The 19,944-nt window shown below is 45.2% G+C and overlaps 1 non-coding gene and 27 pseudogenes across 1 annotated transcript; all 28 read right to left on the reverse strand.

Annotated features, from left to right (window-relative positions):
* Positions 1–4: 4 nt before the first annotated feature.
* LOC148255938 (5S ribosomal RNA) lies at positions 5–123 on the reverse strand (annotated as a pseudogene).
* A 206-nt stretch (positions 124–329) lies between these two features.
* Positions 330–448, reverse strand: LOC148255939 (5S ribosomal RNA; annotated as a pseudogene).
* An 874-nt stretch (positions 449–1,322) lies between these two features.
* On the reverse strand, positions 1,323–1,441 carry LOC148255940 (5S ribosomal RNA; annotated as a pseudogene).
* A 344-nt stretch (positions 1,442–1,785) lies between these two features.
* On the reverse strand, positions 1,786–1,904 carry LOC148255941 (5S ribosomal RNA; annotated as a pseudogene).
* Positions 1,905–3,429: 1,525 nt separating this feature from the next.
* Positions 3,430–3,547, reverse strand: LOC148255942 (5S ribosomal RNA; annotated as a pseudogene).
* A 789-nt stretch (positions 3,548–4,336) lies between these two features.
* LOC148255943 (5S ribosomal RNA) lies at positions 4,337–4,454 on the reverse strand (annotated as a pseudogene).
* Positions 4,455–4,790: 336 nt separating this feature from the next.
* On the reverse strand, positions 4,791–4,908 carry LOC148255944 (5S ribosomal RNA; annotated as a pseudogene).
* Positions 4,909–7,776: 2,868 nt separating this feature from the next.
* On the reverse strand, positions 7,777–7,895 carry LOC148255945 (5S ribosomal RNA; annotated as a pseudogene).
* A 206-nt stretch (positions 7,896–8,101) lies between these two features.
* LOC148255946 (5S ribosomal RNA) lies at positions 8,102–8,220 on the reverse strand (annotated as a pseudogene).
* A 653-nt stretch (positions 8,221–8,873) lies between these two features.
* Positions 8,874–8,992, reverse strand: LOC148255947 (5S ribosomal RNA; annotated as a pseudogene).
* Positions 8,993–9,766: 774 nt separating this feature from the next.
* LOC148255948 (5S ribosomal RNA) lies at positions 9,767–9,885 on the reverse strand (annotated as a pseudogene).
* Positions 9,886–10,526: 641 nt separating this feature from the next.
* Positions 10,527–10,645, reverse strand: LOC148255949 (5S ribosomal RNA; annotated as a pseudogene).
* Positions 10,646–10,955: 310 nt separating this feature from the next.
* Positions 10,956–11,074, reverse strand: LOC148255950 (5S ribosomal RNA; annotated as a pseudogene).
* Positions 11,075–11,279: 205 nt separating this feature from the next.
* Positions 11,280–11,398, reverse strand: LOC148255951 (5S ribosomal RNA; annotated as a pseudogene).
* Positions 11,399–11,922: 524 nt separating this feature from the next.
* On the reverse strand, positions 11,923–12,041 carry LOC148255952 (5S ribosomal RNA; annotated as a pseudogene).
* A 560-nt stretch (positions 12,042–12,601) lies between these two features.
* LOC148255953 (5S ribosomal RNA) lies at positions 12,602–12,720 on the reverse strand (annotated as a pseudogene).
* Positions 12,721–12,927: 207 nt separating this feature from the next.
* Positions 12,928–13,046, reverse strand: LOC148255954 (5S ribosomal RNA; annotated as a pseudogene).
* Positions 13,047–13,253: 207 nt separating this feature from the next.
* On the reverse strand, positions 13,254–13,372 carry LOC148255955 (5S ribosomal RNA; annotated as a pseudogene).
* Positions 13,373–13,933: 561 nt separating this feature from the next.
* On the reverse strand, positions 13,934–14,051 carry LOC148255956 (5S ribosomal RNA; annotated as a pseudogene).
* A 1,239-nt stretch (positions 14,052–15,290) lies between these two features.
* Positions 15,291–15,409, reverse strand: LOC148255957 (5S ribosomal RNA). The gene has a single exon (XR_015819815.1). It is a non-coding gene; the product is annotated as a 5S ribosomal RNA (ribosomal RNA).
* Positions 15,410–15,965: 556 nt separating this feature from the next.
* Positions 15,966–16,083, reverse strand: LOC148255958 (5S ribosomal RNA; annotated as a pseudogene).
* A 364-nt stretch (positions 16,084–16,447) lies between these two features.
* On the reverse strand, positions 16,448–16,566 carry LOC148255959 (5S ribosomal RNA; annotated as a pseudogene).
* Positions 16,567–16,773: 207 nt separating this feature from the next.
* Positions 16,774–16,892, reverse strand: LOC148255960 (5S ribosomal RNA; annotated as a pseudogene).
* Positions 16,893–17,096: 204 nt separating this feature from the next.
* Positions 17,097–17,215, reverse strand: LOC148255961 (5S ribosomal RNA; annotated as a pseudogene).
* A 535-nt stretch (positions 17,216–17,750) lies between these two features.
* LOC148255962 (5S ribosomal RNA) lies at positions 17,751–17,869 on the reverse strand (annotated as a pseudogene).
* A 233-nt stretch (positions 17,870–18,102) lies between these two features.
* On the reverse strand, positions 18,103–18,223 carry LOC148255963 (5S ribosomal RNA; annotated as a pseudogene).
* Positions 18,224–18,752: 529 nt separating this feature from the next.
* Positions 18,753–18,871, reverse strand: LOC148255964 (5S ribosomal RNA; annotated as a pseudogene).
* A 205-nt stretch (positions 18,872–19,076) lies between these two features.
* LOC148255965 (5S ribosomal RNA) lies at positions 19,077–19,195 on the reverse strand (annotated as a pseudogene).
* Positions 19,196–19,944: the final 749 nt, after the last annotated feature.

A 19,944-nucleotide genomic window follows, 5' to 3' on the forward strand; every position in this document is an offset into this window, starting at 1 on the left:
AAAATGGGTTCAACACGAGGACTTCCCAGGAGGTCACCTTTCCTAGTACTACTCTCACCCATGCACACTTAACTGTGGAGTTATGATGGGATCCAATGCATTAGTGCTAGTATGATCGAACCTTTTTGCTTCTGCGCTGCAAATACATACACTTCTTCTCCTTCCTTCCCCCCACCCGTCATTTGTTTTCTTGTGCGTGCGCACTGCACCTCTCTTTCTCGTTCTAATATCAATTAAAATGCCCCGTTGCCGTGACTCACATTTGCGTATAAACCAGTGGATAATAGTTCTTGTCATGCGTAACGTCGAATGACCCATCTGAAAAAAAATAGGTGCAACACGAGGACTTCCCAATAGGTCACCCATCAGAGTACTACTCTCTCTCAAGCACACTTAATTGCGGAGTTCTGATGGGATCCGGTGCATTAGTGCTGGTATGATTGCACCATTTTCATTTTGCGCTGCTAATACATACACTCCTTCTCCTTTCCTCATCCATTCCATTATTTATTTTCTTGTGCGTGCACACTACACCTCTCTTTCTTGTTCTAGTATCAAGTAAAATGCCCCGGCGCCGTGACTCACATTTGCGAATAAATCAGCGAACAATTGTTCTAGTCGCGCGTAATGTCGAACGATCTATCTGAAAAAAAATGGGTGCAACATGAGGACTTCCTAGGAGGTCAGCACTACTTCTCGTTTTTTGTTATTCTATTTTGTAATATGCTCGTAGACACTCTTATCACGTGATGAACTTTAATTGAATGCATAAAAAATATTAAACAAAATGCCCCAGCACCGTTACTTACGTTTGCGAATGAACAGGTGGACCGTCGCTCCGGTCCCGCGTAACGTTTAACGCCTAGTATGAAAAAAGAAGGATGCAACATGAGAGCCGAGAGCCTCCCAGGAGGTAACCCATTCCAGTACTACTCTCACCCAAGCATGCATAACTGCAGAGTTTTGATGGGATCCGGTGAATTAGTACTGGTACGATCGCACGTTTTCTTATGTGGGCCGCAAATACATATGCCCCTTCTCCTTCCCTCTCCCCTCCTGTCATTTGATTCACTGTGCGCGCACGTCACCTCTTCTTCTAATTCTAATATTAAGGGAAATGCCCCGGCGCCTCTACTCATGCCCCTATGAACGGATCGCCCACCGCACCTCATTTTTTGTTGTTATATAATGTAAGGTGCTAGCAATGACACTCTTATCACGTGATTTGTTTTAATTGAATGTGTAAAAAATATTAAGAAAAATGCCCCGGCGAACCGTCGCTTCGGTCCTGCGTAACATTTAACTCCCCATCTGTAGAAAAAACGGTGCAACACGAGCACTTCTCATAAGGTCACGCATCTTAGTACTACTCTCGCCCAAGAACTCTTGACTGCGGAGTTCTGATGGGATCCGGTGAACTAGTGCTGGTATGATCGCAATCGTTTTGGTTTGCGCCGCAAATACATATACCCCTTCTCCTTTCCTCTTCCTTCCCATCATTTATTTCACTATGGGCGCAACTCACCTCTGCTTCTAGTTCTAATATCGAGCTAAATGCCCCGGCTCCTCGACTCATATCTATATTGTAACACCCGCCGCACCTCTTTTTTTATTGTTCTACTATGTAAGATACTCGCAATGATACTCTCAATACGTGATGGCTTTAATTGAATGCACGAAAAATATTAAGCAAAATGTCTTGGCGCCGTGACTCACATTTGTGAATGAACTGCCAGACCGTCGCTCTTGTCCCACGTAACATTTAATGCCCCATCTACAAAAAGAAGGGTGCAACACGAGTACTTCCTAAGAGGTTGCCCATCCTACTACTACTCTCACCCAAACACACTTGACTGTGGAGTTCTGATGGGATCCGGTGAACTAGTACTGGTATGATCGCAGCCCTTCTAATTTGTGCCGCAAAGACATATAACACCCCTCCTTCTCTCTCCCTTCCTGTCATTTGTTTCGCTATGTGTGCAAGTCACCTCTACTTCTAGTTTTAATATCGAGCGAAATGCCTTGGTACCTCAACTCATGCCCATATGAACGAATCGCCCGCCGCACCTCATTTTTCGTTGTTATACTATTTAGGATGCTTGCAACGACACTCTCATCACGTGATGGCTTTAATTGAATGCACGAAAAGTATTAAGCAAAATGCTCTAGCACCGTGACTTACATTTGCGAATGAATAGGCAGACCGTCGCTCCAGTCCCCTGTAACATTTAATGCCCTGTTTGCAAAAAAATGGGTGCAACACGAGTTCTTCCTGTTCTAATATCGAGCGAAATGCCCCGGTGCCACGACTTATGTCTATAAGAACGGAACACTCGCCACACCTCCTTTTTTGTTGTTCTACTAAGTAAGATGCTCGTAATAATAATCTTATCATGTGGTGGGCGATAATTGAATGCACGAATAATATTAAGCAAAATGCTCCGGCGCCGTGACTCACGTTTGTGAATTAACCTGCGACTGTCCCGCGTAACATTTAACGCCCCATCTGCAAAAAAAAAGGTGCAACATGAGAACTTCCTAGGAGATCACCCATCCTAGTACTACTTTCGCCCAAACACGATTAACTACGAAGTTCGATGGGATCCGATGCATTAGTGCTAGTATGATCGCACACCTTCCATTCCGCGCTGCAAATACATATACCACTTCTCCTTCCCTCTCCCCTCTCATCATTTATTTTGTTGTGCGTGCACACCGCACCTCTGTTTCTAGTTCTAATATCAAGCGAAATGCTAAGGCATCTCAACTCATGCCCAGATGAACAGACCGCCCGTCACAACTCTATTTTTATTGTTCTACTATGTAAGATAATCATGATGACATTCTTATCTTGTGATGGACTATAAATGAATGCATGATAAATATTAAGCAAAATGTCCAAATACCACGACTCATACTGGCGGACTATCGTTCCGATCACGCGTGACATTTAACGCCCCGTCTATAAAAAGACGGTTGGAACACGAGGACTTCGCAGGAGGTCACCCATCCTAATACTGTTTTCACCAGAGCACGCTTAACTGCGAAGTTCGACAGGATCCGATGCGTTAGTGTTGGTATGATCGCACCCCTTCCATTTCGTGCTGCAAATGCATATACCCCTTCTTTTTCCCTCCCCCCACCCGTCATTTATTTCGCTGTGCATGCACACTACACCTCTGTTTCTAGTTTTAATATCAAGCGAAATATCCGGGCACCTTGACTCACGCCTAGATAAACGGACCACCTGTCGTACCTTATTTTTCCTTGTTCTACTATATAAGATACTCCTAATGACACTCTTCTCATGTGGTGGACTATAAATGAATGCACGAAAAATATTAAGCAAAATATTCTGGCGCCACAACTCATGCCGGCAGACTATGGCTCCTATTGCGCATAACGTTTAACACCCCATCCGTAAAAAGATGGGCGCAACACGAGGACTTCCCAAAAGATCTCCCATCCTAGTACTACTCTCGCCAAAACACGCTCAACTATGGAGTTCGATGGGATCCGGTGCATTAGTGCTAGTATGATCGCACCTCTTCTATTTTGCACTACAAATACATATATCCTTATCCCTCCCTCCCCCTGTTATTTGTTTTGCTATGTGCGAACACCGCACCTCTGCTTATAGTTCTAATAAAGAGCAAAATGCTCCGGCGCCTCGACTCACGCCCATATTAATAAACTACCCCCTGCACCTCGTTTTTCATTATTCTACTATATAAGATGCTCGTAATGACACTCTTATTATGTGGCGAACTATAAATGAATGCACGAAAAATATTAAGAAAAATGTCTTGGTGTTGCGACTCACTCCGAGGGACAACGGCTTTGATCACGCATAATGTTTAACGTCCTGTCAGCAAAAAAACGAGTGGAACATGAGAACTTTCCAGGAGGTCACCCATCCTAGTACTATTTTCGCCCAAACACACTTAACAATGAAATTCAATGGGATCTAGTGCATTAGTGTAGGTATGATCGCACCCCTCCAATTCCACGCTGCAAGTACATATACCTCTTCTCCTTCCCTCCCCCCTCCCGTCATTTGTTTCGTTATGCGCACACACCACACCTTTGTTTCTAGTTCTAATATCAAGGGAAATAACCTGGCACCTCGACTCACGCCCAGATGAATGGATCTCCCGCTGTACCTCATTTTTTATTGTTATACTATGCAAGATACTCGTAATGACACTCTTATCACGTGGTGAACTATAAATGAATGCACGAAAAATATTAAGCAAAATGTTTCAACGTCGCTACTCATGCCGGCGGACTGTGGCTCTGATTGCGTGTAACGTTTGGTGCCCCATCTGCAAAAAGACGGGTGAAACAAGAGAATTTGCCTAGAGGTCACCCATCCTAGTACTACTTTCGCCTAAGCACGCTTAACTACGGAGTTCGATGGGATCTGGTGTATTAATACTAGTATGATTGCACCCCTTCCATTCCGCGCTGCAAATACATATACCCCTTCTCCTTTCCTCCCCCACCAGTCATTTTTTTCGCTATGTGCGAACACCGCACCTCTGTTTATAGTTCTAATATCAAGTGAAATGCCCCGACAACTCGACTCACGCCAGAAGAAAGGACCGCCCGCCGTACCTCATTTTTCTTTATTATACTATGTAAGATGCTCGTAATGACACTCTTATCATGTGGTAGACTATAAATGAATGCACGAAAAAATTGTAAGCAAAATTTTTTGGCAACGTGATTCACGCCAGCAGATTGTGGCTCCGACCACATGTATCGTTTTATGCTCCGTTTGCAAAAAGATAGTGCAACACGAGGACTTCTCATAAGGTTACCGATCCTAGTACTACTCTCGCCCAAGCATGCGTAACTGCATAGTTCGATGGGATCCGGTGCATTAGTGCTGGTATGATCGCACCCCTTCCATTCAGCATTGCAAATACATATACCCCTTTTCCTTTCCTCCCCTCTCCCGTCATTTTTTTTGCTGTGCGCGCACACTGCATCTCTATTTCTAGTTCTAATATCAAGCAACATGCCCCAGCGCTTCGAATTATGCCCAAATTAAAGGACCACTCGCGACACCTTTTTTTTCGTTGTTCTACTGTGTAAGATGCTTGTAATAACTCTCTTATCACGTGGTGGACTATAAATGAGTTCACAAAAGAAAGTAATTAAAATGCCACAGCGCAGCGACTCACACCGGCAAATGAACCAGCAGACTATGGCTCTGGTTGGGCGTAACATTTGATGCCCTGTCCTAAAAAAGACGGGTGCAACACAAGCACTTCTCAGGTGGTCACACATCCTAGTACTATTCTCGCCTAAACAAACTTAACTTCGGAGTTTTGATTTGATCCGGTGAATTAGTGATGGTATGATCGCAAATGTTTCATTCCACGCTGCAAATACAAACACTCCTTCTCCATCCCTCCCCTCTCCCATCATTTCTTTCATTGTGCGTGCAGACTGCACCTCTCCTTCTCGTTTAATAATCAAGTAAAATGTTCTGTCGCCGTCACTCACATTTGCGAATAAACAAGTGGACCATAGTTTCAGTTGCGGGTAACGTCGAAGGACCCATCTGTAAAAAGATGGGTGAAACACGAGAACTTCCTGGGAGGTCACCCATCCTAGTACTACTCTCGCCCAAGCACACTTAACTCCGAAGTTCTGATTTGATTCGGTGAGTTAATGATGGTATGATCGCAAATGTTTCATTTTGCGCTGCAAATACAAACACTCCTTCTCCTTCCCTCCCCCCTCCCGTCATTTGTTTCCTTGTGCGTGCAAACTGCACCTCTCCTTCTCATTCTAATATCAAGTAAAATGCTCCGGCTCAGTCGCGTGTAACATCGAAGGACCTATCTGTAAAAAAATGGGTGAAACATGAGGACTTCCCAGGAGGTCACCCATCCTAGTACTACTCTCGTCCAAGCACACTTAACTCCGAAGTTCTGATTTAATTTGGTGAATTAGTGATGGTATGATCGCAAATGTTTCATTTTGCGCTGCAAATACATACACTCATTCTCCTTCCCTCCCCCCTTCTGTCATTTGTTTCCTTGTGCGTGCAAACTGCACCTCGCATTCTCGTTCTAATATCAAGTAAAATACTCCGGCTTAGTCGCGCATAACGTCGAAGGACCCATCTGTAAAAAAATGGGTGAAACACGGGGACTTCCCAGGAGGTCACCAATCGTAGTACTACTCTCGCCCAAGCACACTTAACACCGAAGTTCTGATTTGATTTGGTGAATTAGTGATGGTATGATCGCAAAAGTTTCATTTTGCGCTGCAAATACATACACTCATTCTCCTTCCCTCCCCCTTCCCATCATTTGTTTCCTTACGCGTGCAAACTGCACCTCTCATTCTCGTTCTAATATCAAGTAAAATGTTCTGGCTCCGTCACTCACATTTGCGAATAAATCAGCGGACCATAGTTTCAGTCGCGCGTAACGTCAAAAGACCCATCTGTAAAAAAATGGGTGAAACACGAGAACTTCCTAGGAGGTCACCCATCCTAGTACTACTATCGCCCAAGCACACTTAACTCTGGAGTTCTGATTTGATTCGATGAATTAGTGATGGTATGATCGCAAATATTTCATTTCGCGCTGCAAATACATACATTCCTTCTCCTTCTCTCCCCCCACCCATCATTTGTTTCCTTGTGCGTGCACACTGCACCTCTCATTCTCGTTCTAATATCAAGTAAAAAACCCCGGCGCAGTGACTCATATTTGTGAATAAAACAATGGACCATAGTTCCAGTCGTGCGTAACGTCGAACGATCCATCTGCAAAAAAATTGATACAACACCAGTACTTCCCAGGAGGTCACCCATCCTAGTACTACTCTCGTCGAAGCACATTTGACTGCAGAGTTTTGATGGGATCCAGTGCATTAGTGCTTGTTTGATCGCACCTGTTTCATTTTGCGTTGCAAATACATACACTCCATCTCCTTCGCTCCCCCCGCCCATCATTTGTTTCCTTATGCGTGCACACTTCACCTCTACTTCTCGTTTTAATATCAAGTAAAATGCTCTGGCACCGTGACTCTTATTTGTGAATAAACCAGCGGACTATAGTTCCAGTCGCGCGTAATGTCGAACGACCCACCTGCAAAAAAATTGGTGCAACACAAGAACTTCCCAAAAGGTCACCCATTCTAGTACTACTCTCGCCCAAGCACACTTAACTGCGGAGTTTTGATGGGATACAGTGCATTAATGGTGTTATGATCGCACTTGTTTCATTTTGCGCTACAAATGCATACACTCCATCTCCTTCCCTCCCCCCTCTCCTCATTTGTTTCTTTGTGCATGCACACTACATCTCTCCTTCTAATTCTAATATCAAGTAAAATGCCCCGGCACTGTGACTCACGTTTGCGAATAAACCAGCGGACCATAGTTCTAGTCATGCGTAACGTTGAACGACCCATCTGCAAAAAAATGGGTGCAAGACGTGTACTTCCTAGGAAGTCACCCATTCTAGTGCTACTCTCGCCTAACCACACTTGCCTTCAGAGTTCTGATTGAATCTGATGCATTAGAGCTGGTATGATCGCACCTGTTTCATTCTGCGCGGTAAATACATACAATCCTTCTCCTTCCCTCTCCCCTCCCGTCATTTGTTTCCTTGTGCGTGCACACTAGACCTCTCATTCTCCTTATAATATCAATTAAAATGCCCCGGCGCTGTGACTCACCTTTGCGAATAAACCAGCGGACCATTGTTCAATTCGCGCGTAACGTCAAACGACCCATCTGCAAAAAAGTAGGTGCAACACGAGAACTTCACAAGAGGTCACCCATTCTAGTACTACTCTCGCCCAAGCACACTCAACTGCGGAGTTCTGATGGGATCTGGTGCATTAGTGTTGGTATAATGGCACCTGTTTCATTCTGCGATCCAAATACATACAGTCCTTCTCCTTCCGTCCCCCCTCCCGTCATTTGTTTCCTTGTGCGTGCATACTGCACCTCTGCTTCTCGTTCTAATATCAAGTAAAATGCCCCGGTGCCGTGACTCTTATTTGTGAATAGACCAGCGGACCATAATTCCAGTCGCACGTAACGTTGAACGACCCATCTGTAAAAAAGTCGGTGAAATACGAGGTCTTCCTAGGGGGTCACCCATCCTAGTACTACTCTCGCCCAAACACACTTAACTACAGAGTTCTGATGGGATCCGGATCATTAGTGCTGGTATGATCGCACCTATTTCATTTCGCACTGCGAATACATATATTCCATTTCCTTCCCTCCCCCCTCCCGTCATTTGTTTCTTTGTACATGCACACTGCACCTCTCTTTCTCATTCTAATATCAAGTAAAATGCCCCGGTACCATGACTTACATTTGTGAATAAACCAGTAGACCGTATTTCTAGTCGCACGTAACGTCGAACGATCCATCAGTAAAAAAATAAGTGCAACATGAGAACTTCCCAGGAGGTCACCCATCGTAGTACTACTCTTCCCAAGCACAGTTAACTGCGGACCATAGTTCCAGTCGTGCATAACGTCGAACGACTCATCTGCAAAAAAATAGCAGCTACACGAGGACTTCCCAGGAGGTCACCCATTCTAGTACTACTTTCGCCCAATCACACTTAACTGCGGAGTTTTGAGGAGATCTGGTGCATTAGTGCTGGTATAATGGCACCTGTTTCATTATGCGATGCAAATACATACACTCCATCTCCTTCCCTCCCCCCTCCCGTCATTTGTTTCCTTGTGCGTGCACACTGCACCTCTGCTTCTCATTCAAATATCAAGTAAAATGCCCCGGTGCCGTGACTCTTATTTGTGAATAAACCAGCGGACCATAATTCCAGTCGTGCGTATCGTCGAACAACCCATCTGCAAAAAAATAGGTGCGACACGAGGACTTCTCAGGTGGTCACCTTTACTAGTACTAATCTCGCCCAAGCACACTTAATTGCGGACTTCTGATGGGATCTGGTGCATTAGTGCTGGTATGATCGCTCATGTTTCATTCCGCGCTGCAAATACATACACTCATTCTCCTTCCCTCCCCCCTCCTGTCATTTGTTTCCTTGTGCGTGCACACTACACCTCTCCTTCTCGTTCTAATATCAAGTAAAATGCCCTAGTGCCATGACTCACATTTGCGAATAAACCAGCTGACCATTGTTCTAGTCGCGCGTAACGTTGAATTACCCATCTGTAAAAAAATAAGTGCAACACGAGAACTTCCAAGGAGGTCACCCATCGTAGTACTACTCTGCCCTAGCACACTTAACTGCGGATCATAGTTCTAGTCGTGCGTAACATCGAAGGATTCATCTGCAAAAAAATAGGTGTAACACGAGTACTTCCCAGGAAGTCACCCATTCTAGTACTACTCTTGCCCAAACACACTTAACTGCGGACTTCTGATGCGATCCGGTGCATTAGTGCTGCCATGATCGCACTTGGTTTATTATGCGCTGCAAATACATACACTCCTTCCCCTTCCCTCCCCATCCCGTCATTTGTTTCCTTGTGCGTGCACACTGCACCTCTTCTTATCGTTCTAATATCTAGTAAAATGCCCTGGCACCGTGACACACATTTGCGAATAAACCAGCGGACCATAGTTCAAGTCGCGCGTAACGTCGAACGACCCATCTGTAAAAAAATAAGTGCAACACGAGAACTTCCCAGGAGGTCACCCATCTTAGTACTACTCTTCCCAAACACACTTAACTGCGGACCATAGTTCCAGTCGTGCGTAACGTCGAACGATCCGTCTATAAAAAAATAGGTGCAACACGAGGACTTCCCAAGAGGTCACCCATTCTAATACTACTCTTGCCTAAACACACTTAACTGCGGACTTCTGATGGGATCCAATGCATTATTGCTGGTATGATCGCACTTGTTTCATTTCGCGCTGAAAATACAAACACTCCTTCTCTTTCCCTCCCCCCTCCTGTTATTTGTTTCCTTGTGCGTGCAACTGCAACTCTCTTTCTCGTTCTAATATCAACTAAAATATCTCGGTGTCGTGACTCATATTTGTGAATAAACCAGCAAGCTATAGTTCCAGTCACACGTAACATCGAACGACCCATCTATAAAAAGTAAGTGCAACATGAGAACCTCGTAGGAGGTTACCCATCGTAGTACTACTCTGCCCAAGCACACTTAACTGCGGACCATAGTTCCAGTCGTGCGTAATGTCAAACGACCCATCTGCAAAACAATAGGTGCAACACGAGGACTTCCTAGGAGGTCACCCATTCTGGTACTACTCTTGCCCAAGCACACTTAACTGCGGACTTCTGATGCAATCGTGCTGGTATGATCGCATTTATTTTATTCCGCGCTGCAAATACATACACTCATTCCCCTTCCCTCCCCCCTCCCGTCATTTGTTTCCATATGCGTGCACACTGCACATCTTCTTCTCGTTCTAATATCAAGTAAAATGCCCCGGCGCCGTGACTCACATTTACGAATAAAACAGCGGACCATAGTTTAAGTCGCGCGTAACGTCAAATGACCAATCTGCAAAAAAGTAGGTACAACACGAGAACTTCCTAGGAGTTCACCCATTCTAGTACTACTCTAGCCCAAGCACACTTAACTGCAGACTTCTGATGGGATCCGATGCATTAGTGCTAGTATGATCGCACTTGTTTCATTTTGCGCTGCAAATACATACACTCTTTCTCCTTCCCCCCTCCTCCCGTCATTTGTTTCCTTGTGCGTGCACACTGCACCTCTCTTTCTCGTTCTAATATCAAGTAAAATACTCCGGCGCCGTGACTCACATTTGCGACTAAACTAGTGGACCATAGTTCCAGTCGCGCGTAATGTCAAACAACCCATATGTAAAAAAATAAGTGCAACACGAGAACTTCCCAAGAGGTCACCCATCGTAGTACTACTCTGCCCAAACACACTTCTAGTCGTGCGTAATGTCGAACGACCCATCTGCAAAAAAATAGGTGTAACACGAGGACTTCCCAAGAGGTCACCCATTCTAGTACTACTCTTGCCCAAGCACACTTAACTGCGGACTTCTGATGGGATCCGGTGCATTAGTGCTGGTATGATCGCACTTGTTTTATTTCGCACTGTAAATACATAAACTCCATTTCCTTCCCTCCCCCCTCCCCTCATTTGTTTCCTTGTGAGTGCACACTGTACCTCTCCTTCTCATTCTAATATCAAGAAAATGCCCCGGTGCCGTGACTCACATTTGCGAATAAACTAGAGGACCAAAGTTCAAGTCGCGCGTAACGTTGAACGACCAATCTGCAAAAAAATGAGTGCAACACGAGTACTTCCTAGGAGGTCACCCATCATAGTACTACTCTCGCCCAAGCACACATAACTGCAGAGTTCTGATGGGATCTGGTGCATTAGTGCTGGATGGATCGCACCTGTTTCATTCTGTGCTGCAAATGCATACGCACATTCTCCTTCCGTTCACCCTCTCATCATCTGTTTCCTTGTGCGTACACACTGCACCTCTCCTTCTTGTTTTAATATCAAGTAAAATGCCTTGGCGCCATGACTCACATTTGTGAATAAACCAGTAGACCATAGTTCTAGTCGCTCGTAACCTCGAACGTCCCATCTGAAAAAAATTGGTGAAATACAAGGACTTCCTTAACTAATCCTTGTACTACTTTCGCCAAAGCACACTTAACTGCGGAGTTCTGATGGGTTCTGGTGCATTTGTGCTGGTATGATTGCACCTGTTTCATTTCGAGCTGAAAATACATACACTCCTTCTCTTTCCCTCCTCCCTCCCATCATTTGTTTCCTTGTGCGTTCACACTGTACCTCTCTTTCTCGTTCTAATATTGATTAAAATACCCCTGCTTCTTGACTCACATTTTCGTATAAACTAGGGGACCATAGTTCCAGTCGCGCGTAACGTCGAACGACCCGTTTGAAAAAAAATTGGTGCGACACGAGGACTTCCCAGGAGGTCACCCATCCGAGTACTACTCTCGCCCAAGCACACATAACTGCGGAGTTCTGAAGGGATTCGGTGCATTAGTGCTGGTATGATCGCACCTGTTTAATTTCGCACTGCAAATACATACACTCCTTCTCCTTTCTTCCCGCTCCCGTCATTTGTTTCCTTGTGCGTGCGCAGTGCACCTCCCGTTCTCGTTCAAATATCAAGTAAAATTCCACAGTGCCATGACTCACATTTGCGAATAAACCTGCGGACCATAATTCAAGTCGCGCGTAACGTCGAAAGAATCATCTGCAAAAAAATGTGTGCAACACGAGGACTTCACAAGAAAATGGGTGAAATATAAGGACTTTGCAGGAGGTCACCCATCCTAGTACTACTCTTGCCCAAGCACCCTTAACTTGCGGAGTTCTGATAGAATCCGTTACATTAGTTCTGGTATGATCGCTCATGTTTCATTCTGTGCTGCAAATACATACACTCTTTCTCCTTCCATCCCCCTCCCGTCATTTGTTTCCTTGTGCGTACACTCTGCATCTCTCTATCTCGTACTAATATCAAGTAAAATGCCCAAGCACCGTTACTCACTATTGTGAATGAACCAGCAGTTCATAATTTCATTCGTTCGTAACATCGAATGACCTATCCGAAAAAAAATGGGTGCAACACGAGGACTTCCCAGGAGGTCACCCATCCAAGTACTACACTCGCCCAAGCATACTTAACTGTGGAGTTTGGATGGGATTCGGTGCATTAGTGCTGGTATGATCGCACCTGTATCATTTTGCGCTGCAAATACATACACTCCTTCTCCTTTCTTCCCCTTACCGTCATTTGTTTCCTGGTGCGTTCACACTTCACCTCTCCTTCTCGTTCTAATATCAATTAAAATGCCCCTGCGTCTTGACTCACATTTGCGTATAAACCAGCGGACCATAGTTCCAGTCGCGTGTAACGTCGAACGACCTATCTGAAAGAAAAAATGGGTGCAACACGAGAACTTCCCAGGAGGTAACCCATCCTTGTACTACTTTCGCCAAAGCACACTTAACTGCGGAGTTCTGATGGGATCCGGAGCATTTGTGCTGGTATGATCGCACCCGTTTCATTTCGTGCTGAAAATACATACACTCCTTCTCCTTCCCTCTCCCCTCCGATCATTTGTTTCCTTGTGCGTTCACACTGCACCTCACCTTATCGTTCTAATATTGATTAAAATGCTCCTACTTCTTGACTCACATTTGCGTATAAACCAGCAGACCATAGTTCCAGTAGTATGTTACTTCAAACGACCCGTCTGAAAAAAAAATTGGTGCGACACGAGGACTTCACAGGAGGTAACCCATCCGAGTACTAGTCTCGCCAAAGCACACTTAACTGCGGATTTCAGATGGGATCCGGTGCGTTAGTGCTGGTATGATTGCACCTGTTTAATTTTGCACTGTAAATACATACGCTCCTTCTCCTTTCTTCTCCCTCCTGACATATTTTTCCTTGTGCGTGCGCATTGCACCTCCCGTTCTCGTTCAAATATCAAGTAAAATGCCACGGCGCCGTGACTCACATTTGCGAATAAACCTGCGGACCATAATTCAAGTCGTACGTAACATCGAAAGAATCATCTGCAAAAAAATGGGTGCAACACGAGGACTTCCCAAGAAAATGGGTGAAATATAAGAACTTCGCAGGAGGTCACCGATCCTAGTACTACTCTTGCCCAAGCACCCTTAACTTGCGGAGTTCTGATAGAATCCGTTGCATTAGTGGTGGTATGATCGCTCATGTTTCATTCTGCGCTGCAAATACATACACTCTTTCTCCTTCCTTCCCCACTCCCGTCATTTGTTTCCTTGTGCGTGCACTCTACATCTCTCCTTCTCGTTCTAATATCAAGTAAAATGCCCCGGCACCGTTACTCACCTTTGCGAATGATCTAGCGGTTCATAATTTCATTCGCGCGTAACGTCGAACGACCCATCCGAAAAAAAATGGGTGTAACACGAGGACTTCTCAGGAGGTCACCCATCCGAGTACTACTCACGACCAAGCACACTTAACTGCGGAGTTCTGATGGAAACGGTGCATTAGTGCTGGTATGATCGCACCTGATTAATTTTGCGCTGCAAATATATTCACTCCTTCTTCTCTCTTCCCCCTCCCGTCATCTGTTTCTTTGTGCGTGCGCACTGCACCTCTTGTTCTCGTTCAAATATAAAGTAAAATACCATGGCAACATGACTCATATTTGCAAATAAACCTGCGGACCATAATTCAAGTCGTGCGTAACGTTGAAAGAATCATCTGCAAAAAAATGGGTGCAACACGAGGACTTCCCAAGAAAATGGGTGAAATATAAGGACTTTGCAGGAGGTCACCCATCCTAGTACTAATCTCGCCCAAGCACCCTTAACTTGCGGAGTTATGATAGAATCCGTTTCATTTGTTCTGGTATGATCGCTCATGTTTCATTCTGCGCTGCAAATACATACACTATTTCTCCTTTCATCCCCCCTCCCGTCATTTGTTTCCTTGTGCGTGCACTCTGCATCTCTCCTTCTAGTTCTAATATCAAGTAAAATGCCCCGGCACCGTGATTTAGCTTTGCAAATGAACCAGCGGTTCATAATTCCATTCGCGTGTAACGTCGAACAACCCATCCGAAAAAAAATGGGTTCAACACGAGGACTTCCCAGGAGGTCACCCATCCGAGTACTACTATTGTCCAAGCACACTTAACTGCGGTGTTCTGATGGGATCCGGTGCATTAGTGCTGGTATGATGCCACCTAATTAATTTTGCGCTGCAAATACATTCACTCCTTCTCCTTTCTTCCCGTGCCGTCATTTGTTTCCTTTTGCGTGTTCACTGCACCTCTTGTTCTCGTTTAAATATCAAGTAAAATGCCACGGTGCCGTGACTCACATTTGCAAATAAACTTGCGGACCATAATTCAAGTCGCGCGTGACATCAAAAGAATCATCTGCAAAAAAAGGGGTGCAATACGAGGACTTCCCAAGAAAATGGGTGAAATATAAGGACTTCGCAGGAGGTCACCCATCCTAGTACTACTCTTGCCCAAACACCCTTAACTTGCGGAGTTCTTATAGAATCCGTTGCATTAGTTCTGGTATGATCGCTCATGTTTCATTATGCACGGCAAATACATACACTCTTTCTCATTCCATCCCCCCTCCCGTCATTTGTTTCCTTGTGCGTGCACTCTGCATCTCTCCTTATCGTTCTAATATCAAGTAAAATGCCCCGGCACCGTTACTCACCTTTGCGAATGATCCAGCGGTTCATAATTTCATTCGCGCGTGACGTCGAACGACCCATCCGAAAAAAATAGGTGCAACACGAGAACTTCCCAGGAAGTCACCCATCCGAGTACTACTCTCGCCCAAACACACTTAACTGCGGAGCTCTGATGGGATCCGGTGCATTAGTGCTGGTATGATCGCACCTCTTTAATTTCACGCTCCAAATACATACACTCCTTCTCCTATCTTCCCCTTCCCATCATTTGTTTCTTTGTGCGTACGCACTGCACCTCCCTTTCTCGTTCAAATATCAAGTAAAATGCAACGGCGCCGTGATTCACATTTGTGAATATACCTGCGGACCATAATTTAAGTCGCTCGTAATGTCGAAAGAATCATCTACAAAAAAATGGGTGCAACACGAGGACTTCCCAAGAAAATTGGTGAAATATAAGGACTTCGAAGGAGGTGACCCATCCTAGTACTACGCCCAAGTACCATTAACTTGCGGAGTTCTGATAGACTCCGTTGCATTAGTGCTGGTATGATCGCTCATGTTTCATTCTGCGCTTCAAATGCATACACTCTTTCTCCTTCCATCCCCCTCCCGTCATTTGTTTCCTTATGCGTGCACTCTGCATCTCTCTCTCTCGTTCTTATATTAAGTAAAATGCCCGGGCACCGTGACTCACCTTTGCAAATGAACCAGCGGTTCATAATCCCATTCGCGCGTAACGTCTAACGACCCATCCGAAAAAAAATGGGTGTAACACGAGGACTTCTCAGGAGGTCACCCATCCGAGTACTACTCTCGACCAAGCACACTTAACTGCGGAGTTCTGATGGAACCGGTGCATTATTGCTGGTATGATCGCACCTGATTAATTTCGCACTGCAAATACATTCACTCCTTCTTCTTTCTTCCCCCTCCCGTCATTTGTTTCCTGGTGCGTTCACACTTCATCTCTTGCCCAAGCACCCTTAACTTGCGGAGTTCTGATAGAATCCGTTACATTAGTTCTGGTATAATCGCTCATGTTTCATTCTGCGCTGCAAATACAAACACTCTTTCTCCTTCCATCCCTCTTCCCGTCATTTGTTTCCTTGTGCGTTCACTCTGCATCTCTCCTTCTCGTTCTAATATCAAGTAAAATGCCCCGGCACCGTGACTCATGTTTGCGAATGAATAAATGGTTCATAAATCCATTCACGCGTAACGTCGAACGACTCATCCGAAAAAAAATGGGTGCAACACGACGACTTCCCAAGAGGTCACCCATCCGAGTATTACTCTCGACCAAGCACACTTAACTGCGGAGTTCTGATGGGATCCGATGCATTAGTGCTGGTATGATCGCACCTATTTCATTTTGCGCTGCAAATACATACATACCTTGTCATTTCTTCCCCCTCCCGTCATTGGTTTCCTGGTGTGTTCACACTTCACCTCTTCTTCTCGTTCTAATATCAATTAAAATGCCCCTGCATCTTGACTCACATTTGCGTATAAACTAGCGAAGCATAGTTCCAGTCGCGCGTAACGTCGAACGAACAATCTGAAAAAAAAAATGGGTGCAACACGAGAACTTCCCAGGAGGTAACCCATCCTTATACTACTTTCACCAAAGCACACTTAACTGAGGAGTTCTGATGGGATCCGGTGCATTTGTGCTGGTATGATCGCAACTGTTTCATTTCGTGCTGAAAATACATACACTTCGTCTCCTTCCCTCCCCCTCCCATCATTTGTTTCCTTGTGCATTCACACTGCACCTCCCTTCTCGTACTAATATCGATTAAAATGCCCCTGCTTCTTGACTCACATTTGTGTATAAACCAGCGGACCATAGTTCCAGTCGTGCGAAATGTCGAACGACACGTCTGAAAAAAAATTGGTGCGACACGAAGACTTCCCAGGAGGTCACCCAGCCGAGTACTACTCTCGCCCAAGCACACTTAACTTGAGAGTTCTGATGGGATCCGGTGCATTAGTGCTGGTATGATCGCACCTGTTTAATTTTGCACTGCAAATACATACACTCCTTCTCTTTTCTTCCCCCTCCCGTCATTTGTTTCCTTGTGCGTGCGCATTGCACCTCCCCTTCTCGTTCTAATATCAAGTAAAATACAACGGCGCTGTGACTCACATTTGCGAATAAACCTTCGGACCATAATTCAAGTCGTGCGTAACGTCAAAAGAATCATCTGCAAAAAAAAGGGTGCAACACGAGGACTTCCGAATAAAATGGGTTAAATATAAGGACTTCGCAGGAGGTCACCCATCCTAGTACTACTCTCGCCCAAGCACCCTTAACTGCGTAGTTCTGATAGAATCCGTTGCATTTGTGCTAGTATGATCGCTCATGTTTCATTCTGCGCTGCAAATACATGCACTCTTTCTCCTTCCATCCCCCCTCCCATCATTTGTTTCCTTGTGCGTGCACATCAAGTAAAATGCACCGGTACCGTGGCTCACCTTTGCGAAGGAACCAGCGGTTCATAATTTCATTCGCGCGTAACGTCGAACGACCCATCCGAACAAAAAATTGGTGCTACACGAGGACTCCCTAGGAGGTCACCCATCCGAGTACTACTCTAGCCCAAGCACACTTAACTGCGGAGTTCTGATGGGATCCGGTGCAATAGTGCTGGTATGATCGCACCTTTTTAATTTCGCGCTGGAAATACATACACTCCTTCTCCTTTCTTCCCCCTCCCATCAATTGTTTCTTTGTGCGTGCGCACTGCACCTCCCGTTCTCATTCTAATATCAAGTAAAATGCCACGGTGCCGTGACTCACAATTGCGAATAAACCTGCGGACCATAATTCAAGTCGCACGTAACGTCGAAAGAATCATCTGCAAAAAAATAGGTGCAACACGAGAACTTCCCAAGAAAATGGGTGAAATATAATGATTTCGCAGGAGGTCACCCATCCTAGTACTACTCTCGCCCAAGCACCCTTAGCTACGGAGTTCTAATAGAATCCGTTGTATTAGTGCTGGTATGATCGCTCATGTTTCATTCTGCGCTGCAAATACATACACTCTTTCTCCTTCCATTCCCCCTCCCGTCATTTGTTTCCTTGTGCGTGTACTCTGCATCTCTCCTTTTCGTTCTAATATCAAGTAAAATTCCCCGGCACCGTCACTCACCTTTGCAAATGAACCATCAGTTCATAATTCCATTCGCACGTAACGTCGAACAACCCATCCGAAAAAAAATGGGTGCAACACGAGGACTTCCCAGGTCACTCATCCGAGTACTACTCTCTCCGTAACACACTTAACTACGGATTTCTGATTGGATCCGGAGCATTTGTGCTCATATGATCGCACCTGTTTCATTTTGCGCTGCAAATACATACATTTCTTCTCCTTTCTTCCCCCTCCCGTCATTTGTTTGCTGGTGCGTTCACACTTCACCTCTCATTCTCGTTCTAATATCAATTAAAATGTCTCTGCTTCTTGACTCACATTTGCGTATAAACCAGCGGACCATAGTTCCAGTCGCACGTAACGTCCAAGGACCTATCTGAAAAAAATAGTGGGTGCAACACGAGAACTTCCCAGGAGGTAACCCATCCTTGTACTACTTTCGCCAAAACAAACTTAACTGCAGAGTTCTGATGGGATCTGATGCATTTGTGCTGGTATGATCCCACCTGTTTCATTTTGTGCTGAAAATACATACACTACTTCTCCTTCCCTCCCGCCTCCCATCATTTGTTTCCTTGTGCGTTCACACTGCACCTCTCATTCTCATTCTAATATTGATTAAAATGCCCCTGCTTCTTGACTCACATTTGCGTATAAACCAGCGGACCGTAGTTCCAGTTGTGCGTAACGTCAAACTACCCGTCTAAAAAAAATAAGTGCGACACGAGGACTTCCCAGGAGGTCACCCATACTCGTACTACTCTCGCCCAAGCACACTTAACCGCGAAGTTCTGATGTGATCCGGCGCATTAGTGCTTGTATGATCGCACCTGTTTAATTTCACGCTGTAAATACATACACTCCTTCTCCTTTCTTCCCCCTCCCGTCATTTGTTTCCTTGTCCGTGTGCACTCCACCTCCCGTTCTCGTTCAAATATCAAGAAAAATGCCACGATGCCGTGACTCACATTTGTGAATAAACCTGCGGACCATAATTCAAGTCGTGCGTAACGTCGAAAGAAGCATTTGCAAAAAAATGGGTGCAACACGAAGACTTCCCAAGAAAATGGGTGAAATATAAGGACTTCCCAGGAGGTCACCCATCCGAGTACTACTCTCGCCCAAGCACACCTAATTGCGGAGTTCTGATAGAATCCGTTGCATTAGTGCTGGTATGATCGCACCTGTTTAATTTCACGCTGCAAATATATACATTCCTTCTCCTTTCTTCCCTCTCCCGTCATTTGTTTCCTTGTGCGTGCGCACTGCACCTCATGTTCTCGTTCAAATATCAAGTAAAATGCCACGGCGCCGTGACTCACATTTGCGAATAAACCTGCGGACCATAATTCAAGTCGTGCGTAACGTCGAAAGAATCATCTGCAAAACAATGGGTGCAACATGAGGACTTCCCAAGAAAATGGGTGAAATATAAGGACTTCGCAGGAGGTCACCCATCCTAGTGCTACTCTTGCCCAAGCACCCTTAACTTGCGGAGTTCTGATAGGATCCGTTGCATTAGTGCTGGTATGATCGTTGATGTTTCATTCTGCGCTGCAAATACATACACTATTTCTCCTT

This window comes from Carica papaya, chromosome 5 (genome assembly GCF_054855325.1).
Source record: "Carica papaya isolate Zhongbai chromosome 5, ASM5485532v1, whole genome shotgun sequence".
Classification (NCBI taxonomy): Eukaryota; Viridiplantae; Streptophyta; class Magnoliopsida; order Brassicales; family Caricaceae; genus Carica; species Carica papaya.